This window comes from Acinonyx jubatus, unplaced genomic scaffold (genome assembly GCF_027475565.1).
Source record: "Acinonyx jubatus isolate Ajub_Pintada_27869175 unplaced genomic scaffold, VMU_Ajub_asm_v1.0 scaffold_20, whole genome shotgun sequence".
NCBI classification, from domain to species: Eukaryota; Metazoa; Chordata; class Mammalia; order Carnivora; family Felidae; genus Acinonyx; species Acinonyx jubatus.
Window position 1 is genome coordinate 176,746 of NW_026463939.1, and position 7,763 is coordinate 184,508.

General features: G+C 38.6%; 1 long non-coding RNA gene across 1 annotated transcript in view; it reads left to right on the forward strand.

The window, feature by feature from the left end:
- LOC113597191 (uncharacterized) overlaps window positions 1–6,805 on the forward strand; it is a 60,232-nt gene extending 53,427 nt beyond the window's left edge. The window contains exon 3 of the long non-coding RNA XR_008294781.1: window positions 6,659–6,805. This is a non-coding gene — a long non-coding RNA (uncharacterized LOC113597191). The remainder of the gene's footprint in view (window positions 1–6,658) is intronic.
- The last annotated feature ends 958 nt before the right edge of the window (window positions 6,806–7,763 follow it).

Below are 7,763 nucleotides of genomic sequence, written 5' to 3' on the forward strand. Positions count from 1 at the left end.
CACTTTTATATGCTGGTGGATCATACCTAGGAATTTTTGACAAATGTTAAGTTCAGCATTACTCCATGAGAACAAGTAGCCAAGAAAAGAAAGCATGTACTCTTGTATCCAAACAAGCCTGACATCAAAACTCATTTACCCAATTACTTAGCCATGGACCTTTAGGAATTTATTTCATTTTCAGCTACAATTTCCTCCTTTGTAAGTGGCATTATTGAATTGTAGGATTTACTGAAAATCTTATAAAGCACCTGTCATGTATCATGCATATAAGGTCCAATTTTTAAAAATTTAAATGTTTTTAAAAGTATTAAATTGTGATTGGGTGAATGTGTGTGTGTATTTGTGTGTCATTTCATGCTAAAATGCTTTTTATCCTATTTGTGCATTCTTTTGGAGGTAAGATATCTAAATTCATTAATACAGAACAAGTTATACCCTGGACATTTTAGATAAGCAATGTGAAATGCATTTACTGATAATGTGTAATTAAATCAGTAAGTTAGATTGTTATGCCAGTAAACTTGGTTTCCTTTAGGGTTTCATAATAGGTCCTAATTCCAACTTCTTTCGCAATAACTTTGCCTAGTGTTTGAAAATGGTACACGAGAATAGAATTTCTAGTGGTGGCAGTTTTACACACTCTCAGTCCTTTCTCTCCAAACTTAGTGCATCATTGGCTACAAGACTGATAAAAAGAGGTCTCATTCCTGTTATCTGTTACTTCCCATTATGTAAGACAATTGAATTTCCATTCTCAGTTTTTGGGAGATTTGCACATTTCCAACTGCTAGGAAATTTAGCCCTAATCCTTCTAGTCAAAGTAGAAAAAAAATCTACATCCGAACTTAATCTTATGCCATGCCTTCCACAAAGTTTACTTAATTTCCCAGTACCCTTTGAGTCTATTTTGAGTCTCTTTTACCTCCTAGTACTAACCAAAAATCGTAATTCTATATATGGGTGTATATTTCCTTTTAAAGATTGCCTTTTCACCACTAAAACACAAGTCCCATGTAGTTAGGGATCATGTTTGTTTTATTCACCGCCTTACACTGCCATACAATTCCAAAAATTGTATTCAGCCTGTAGTGTCTATTAAAACATATTTATTGAACGAATAAATACATTCCCATGCCTTCAGATATCTTTATGCCCCTCTTAGGAACAGATTACTAATCACATCATGGTTTAGTTCAAAGTCCTTCTACATGGTCTCTCTTTTTCTTTTTAAACTGTATCTTCCTAAAACCTAGCAATTTTTATTTCTTCTCTCTGGGCTGATATGATTCTCTGAGTTTCATTTTTCCATGTTAGATAGTTTCCAAATTAATTAAAAAGCAATGAAACAAAATATTTGTAGTCTCAAAAGCATGAGCATATAACGCTTTTATTTTTGCACTATAGCTATTGGTAAAAATATAAGACTATGTTTCAGTTCAATAAGTTTCTCTGACTGGTAAACGCGGCAATTATCTTTTGGCACTTCCTGACATATACCGAGAGAATAGAGCTTAAGAGCCTATCTTTGTCTCATAGGATATAAAAATCATTATGACAACTGTCAGTTCTCCAAAAGACCAGGAGAAAATTCTGTTAATCCAACAAAGCTAAGTTTATTACTGTAATAAAGGAAACTACAACTTTGACAGAGTCTTTGTGGCACTTCAGAAGGGGAAAATCTGGGAGGTGGGTAATATTTGTACACTTTTAGGTTATGAAAGGGGGAATTTTAAGTTGGGTCTTACCAGGAGGGGAACTGGTTGGGACTGGGCAGAGTTTATGAAATGACTATTTTCGATTGGCATGCACAGAGAAGTGAGGGTCTTGAAGTGGGTATGATGAGTAAGCTGTTAGTCTCTGTAAGTAAGCTATTCTTGTTTGTTTATAGTCCTATCTCCCAGGAGCAAGTATTTCCTGGAGCAAGTACCTAAGTTTACTTTGCTTATTCTCGATATTATTTAATGGAGTCAGAGGAAGTATGCCTAGCCCCAGTATTGTTTAACACAGGAATAGATGCGATGCCTGGGTGGCTCAGTTGGTTAAGTGACCAACTCTTGATTTTGACTCAGGTCACGATCTCATGATTCATGGGATCAAGTGCCACGTGGGGCTCTGTGCTGTCATCATGGAACCTGCTTGGGATTCTCTCTCCCTTTCTCTTTGCCCTCCTCCCAACTCATGGGCACCAACTCTCCCTCTCTCTCTCTCTCTCTCTCTCTTTCAAAATAAATAAATAAACGTTTTTTAAAAACCACACAGGAAGAGAAAATCATTTTGTTATCATGTTTCAGCCCTTTCTTGATTCATCAGTGTTAGCTGAGAAAGACTCTTATCATCTGAACACAGGATAAATCTGTATCTGTATATTTTTTATGGTCATGGTTGTGTATAATGTTTCTGTCAATAATCATTTCAACTTAAGTTTCAGACTTTCTTCTATATTTGTTGGAAGATACTTTATTGTATTGTTTGCTAGAACTATAGCTGTGAAACAACATTTAAGACTAGAGATTATTACACATCTGGGTGCTGTGACACAAATACTAATCTCAATGATTATTATCAGGACTGTAGGCCACTTCTAGGCCAGCCATAAAGAGTCCTCAAATGAAATCTTGAGAATAGATCAAATCCCACATCTAAATGGTGCACAAAACCATACAAGGGGTTGTTAGCTACATTTATGAATCTTTTATTCCTTAAATGTTCTTAGATGCAAGACAGATATTCCTCAGATATTAAAGATACAAGAGAGATCTTTTTCTTGGGGGGCTGGATGGCTCATTTGGTTAAGCGTCAAGTGTCTGACTTCAGCTCAGGTCATGATCTTGCAGTTCATGGATTCAAGCCCCAGTGTTGGGCTCTGTGCTGACAGCTCAGAGCCTGGAGCCTGTTTGAGATTCTGTGTCTCCTTCTCTCTCTGCCCCTCTCCCACACACGCTCTGTCTCACTCTGTCTCTCTCTCTCTCAAAAATAAACATTAAAAAAATTAAAAGAGGATCTTTTTCTTGATCATCAATTCTTGAATCCTCAAATTTAGCTACTTTTCTACCTTTTCTGTAGCTTCATTATGTACTATACATATTACTTTAGCACTCTCTGGAGCAGTCCCATGTACGAAATAGCAGATTTCCTCTTCTTTTTCCTGAATGTAATGCACTGTGGAATCATTATCATTGAACACATGGTAAACACCACTGTAACTAAGCCTGAGTGAAGCCTATCTAACACATATTTTCTAATAAGGCACATCACAGCCTTCTTGTGCTAAGGGATACTAAACAGAACTCTAGAACTACACTTGAAGAGAGTTTAAAATGGCAAAATCACAACAAAAACACAAAACTGCACAAGGCTTGGCATTAAATATACATCAAAAAGGACACTGTTTACAGTATGAACACTTAAACAATAAGGCAGCATGTTGCCTTCAGTGACCTCAGAATGTGTTTAAGAATGTGTGTGAGGGGCACTTGGGTGGCTAAGTCGGTTAAGCATCCAACTTGAGCTCAGGTCATGATCTCGCGGTTTGTGGTTCGAGCCCTGCTTCGGGGTCTGTGCTGATGGCTCAGAGCCTGGTGCCTGCTTCAAGTTCTGAGTCTCCCTCTCTCTCTGCCCCTCCCCCGCTCATGCTCTGTCTCTGTCTCTCAATATTAAATAAACATTAAAAACAAAAAAGACTGTGTGTGAGAACGTGTACGTTGGGTGCCTCAAATCTTTCATTGCTCGGCACATGTTGGTGAATGACTGAATATTGCCATGGATATTAATTTGGGGGATTACAAATAAATTTTAGCGAGTAGCCAATTTCACAAATACAGAATCCATGAATAATGAGGATGAACTGTATGTTAGTGTGTTTAGTGGGATGCTCCATTTCTCCAGGGCTCTTGTTATTTTTTCCTCATTCTTTTTTTCTTTCTGCTCTCAGATTGGATGATCCTTACTAATCTAGCTTCATGGTTACTGATTTGTTCTTCTCTCCACTCCTGTATACTCTTGAGCCCCTCAAGCACATTTTGTAATTCGGTATTAGACTTCCGAACTCCAGACTTTCCTGGAGTTTTATAACTTTTATTTTTCATTAATATTCTCTAATAGATGAGACGTTAGCATCATACCTTCCTCTAATTCTTTAAGCCTGGATTCCTTTAGTTCTTTGAACATATTTATAATAGCTACTGTCTGCTAAGCACAACATTAAGGCTCCACTAAAGGCTGTTTCTGTTGCTTACCCTTTTAAATCCTGAGTGTAGGTTACACCTTCTTGTTTATTTGCTTGTCTCATAATTCACCTTTTTTTGGTTCAAAACTGGATATTTTGGTAATATATTGTAGAAACTCTGATACTGTCACCCTACCTCCAGCGCTGTCGTTGTTTGCTTACATGTTTATTTTTGGGGGTACATGACTGAACTAGTTGAGTGAAAACTATTTTTCCCCAAATGTGCCACCTCTGATGTTGCTTCTCAGAGAGTGCAACTGTGGCCATGTACACAGGTACCCTAACTTCTACTCCACTGGCTTGACAATGGTTTTACTTTGACCGTCTCTTTCCGTGAGTTCCCTCTTAAGCTACTGGCTCTGTCTGCCTATATTGATATCAGACCCAGCAGTTAGTCTGCGCTCATTTCTAGCTGATTGCTCTATTGTTTTTGGCAACCCGCTGATAAATAAATGACTCTGAAGTCTGACCCAATCCTGTCTGAACAAAAAATCGTCTGACTCCTGTTTGTAGAAGAGTCTTTGAGGCTAAACCTTAAGGCTTCCTTCAGTCCCAGGAGAGCCCTTCTTTGCTACTTCTTTCTTCAGTCATTTCTGTTAACTGTCTAGCTGTTTTGTCTTTTCTCTTACTGCTGTTACAGAGTCACAAGCCCCCTGCTAATTGCTCACTGTCAAAATCTCCATTGTTTTCTATCATGCCCTTAAACTTGAACTTCTCTACACTCTGTTCCATATGAAGTGTGTCTTTTAGGGAGAACTATGGAGAGTTTGTACGTATGACCTTCTTCTTCCCCCTGGGAAGAACATGGATGCTAGTGTTCCAGAGGTGGGGTGAGGACAGCAACCCATTTCACTTACAGGGGCATCCATGTTTTATGAACAGAGGTCTAGGCAAAGAAAGCCTCTGGTCTTCTTGGCTTTCTTCTCTTATCATGTAACCTTTGCTATACACATGAAATGGGTCAAGAATGATTAGGACCCAGTATTTGCAGCCTCTCATGCCTAGTAAAGAACTTCCTATGACAAGGGACTGGGGGAGAAAGAGGACCCATAACTTCTGTGTCAGTTTTGGCTGGAATAGAGCTTCTGCAATATGGAGCTGGGAGAGGCAGGGATGAGAAATACTGGTAGCCTGCCCCTCTTGGGGAGATGCCCTAACACTACACTTGGAGCTGTAGTGAAAGAGCTCCCCATCCTCTTAGCTTCACATGCTTAGAGTAAGCTTCCATCATTCTGACCTGGGGAGATAAAGGGAGAAAGTCATGGCTCAAATTTACTGGCTATTTCTGTTCTTGCTGCCAAGATTTAGCTTTTGTTGAATAAATATTTCTCCACTTACTGAATGACTTTCGGGGGACTTAAAAGGGTTTTTTTTTTTTTAGCTTTTCATGTTACTTTAGTTTACTGGGAAGAGGATCTACAGAGCTCCTGACATCACTATTCTACAAGTGCTTCTGACCTGGTATTATTTTGTATAGATGTTATCACTATTTACGCATTGTTACATTGAAATACTTTTTCTATGTCTGATTATTGTTCTAAAAGCTTTTGTCATGACAGAGCGTATGTCATCATTTGTAATCTATTATGATCATCATTCATGTTGGGAGACCGTCTCTTCCAAAACTTCCAGTTGGGCATCGAGACATAAGTCTTTTCTGCTTTCTTATTTCCATCCTTAAAGTTTCAACCACAGTTTTGGCAGGTACTAAACATGAGCATAAACAGAGAATAGATACCCAAGCCAGACGCTTAATTTTTCTAGCCCTAGTTTCTCTCCTCTTCAAGATCATTGCTCTAGTCCAGGAACTGTTTCTATCTCTCTCTTTGCTGTATGGTGTGAAAACAGCTCTCATTTCATCAACCCGTATCTTCCATACTCTGTTTTGGTTTTGTTCTGTTTTTAAATAAAAGCTGTATTAAATCCACAAACACTTGCTTAAACCTCTTAAACCCAAAATGACTTGCTCTCTCAAAATTCACAAGTGTTAGAAATCACAAAGGTTTTTATTTTCAATAAATTGCCTTTTCAGTAAGTTTTCAATAACCCACCAAAGAATGTGGCTGCTTATTCCTGCCTACCCTGAAGGGCAAGGCATAACGAAAGCTGCCAGAATGGCCCAACCATTGACAGTAAGGCAGTCAATGAACACAACAAAACTTGGACAAAGACATGTCAAGTAACATTTCAAAATATTACCCTGCTATGACTTTAGAATTGCTCAGCAAATCACATGATTTTTTATTGGCGAGGGCGACTGTGGGATGGTAGGATGGGGAGAGGGTGGCTGCTAGTGAAAGCTTGCTTGGTTCCTTTTTTCTGTAAAAACCAAATGTAATTGAGAAGAGAGAGAAGAATAAAGGAATGAGTTACTTTGCTTTCATATGTTTTCTTTTAAAGTAGTGATTTGTGCAACCTGTTTTCCCTTAGCTCTTTTCAGAGTTTCCATTCCTGGATGACGGGTCCAGAGTTCTCTCAATGTCTCGGCCATGCCATGTTCATCTTCTGTGCATTTGTAGAGGCTGTGGTTTCTTCATCCCGTCTGCATGGGCTTTCGTTGAGCACTCATTCCATGCTTTTTTAAGTGAGTTCCACTTGGTTATTTCATGCCTCATTTTTTAGTATGTCTGAAAGTCTGCACCACGAGAGCAGAAAGGGCAACTTTTCACTATAAGGAAGCTAAGCACTCATTATAAACTATTTTTCCTTATTAGAAAACGAAAGGGAACATTTTCTAAGAAGATAAAATAAAATGAGAAAGCTGCCAAAATTGTTAATCATCCCTTCTCCAGATCAGAGCACCCATGTGTTCAAAAACCAGGGGGGAAAGCTTGAGGGTCATGAAATCTAGTGTGGGAGGATAATCTTTTCATATCTTCCCTGATTCATTTCTCCTGAAATTTCCAACTTTCTTTTTTTATCTTAGCCATTTTTTTTTCTCTGTTCAGTGAATCAAGGAAAGGATTTAACAATGGAAATCAGGGTCAAATGGATTGTCTCCTCTTGACTTCTGATTTTCAAAAACCTGGATCCTTGTTGAAATAGAAATGGCTCCAGGCATAGAAAAAGTATTTTTGGATAATACTTTAGTAAGAGCAAAACATTCTTGCTGTCCACTAAGAAAAACGAGAAACAGAAAAGAAATCAAAGTAGTGGTTCCCCTAGGTAAGATCGCTGTGCCACCCTGCATGGGTTTACCAGAAAGGTTGAGGGAAGGGTAGAAAATCCCCAAGTAGGTTTATGTCTCAATTCCCAGGTAGATCTTACAGAGACAGCATGCTACAAGAATACAAATGTTCTGTTGTATAAAGGTCTTCTACCTTTCCACTGAGTTTCCCATACCTTAACATTATGTTGTAGAAGCAACAGAATACTCTCTCTCCAGTGTGCCCAATGTGCAGGTAAGGAAGGTGAGTAGCAAGAAAGAGTGCTCTCAGATGTGAACAGATGATGTGTGTGAAATTGACTTATGTGACCTTGGGAACCTATGTGGACGAAGAACCGAGCCCCAATAGGATGGTGGATGTCTCTGCAG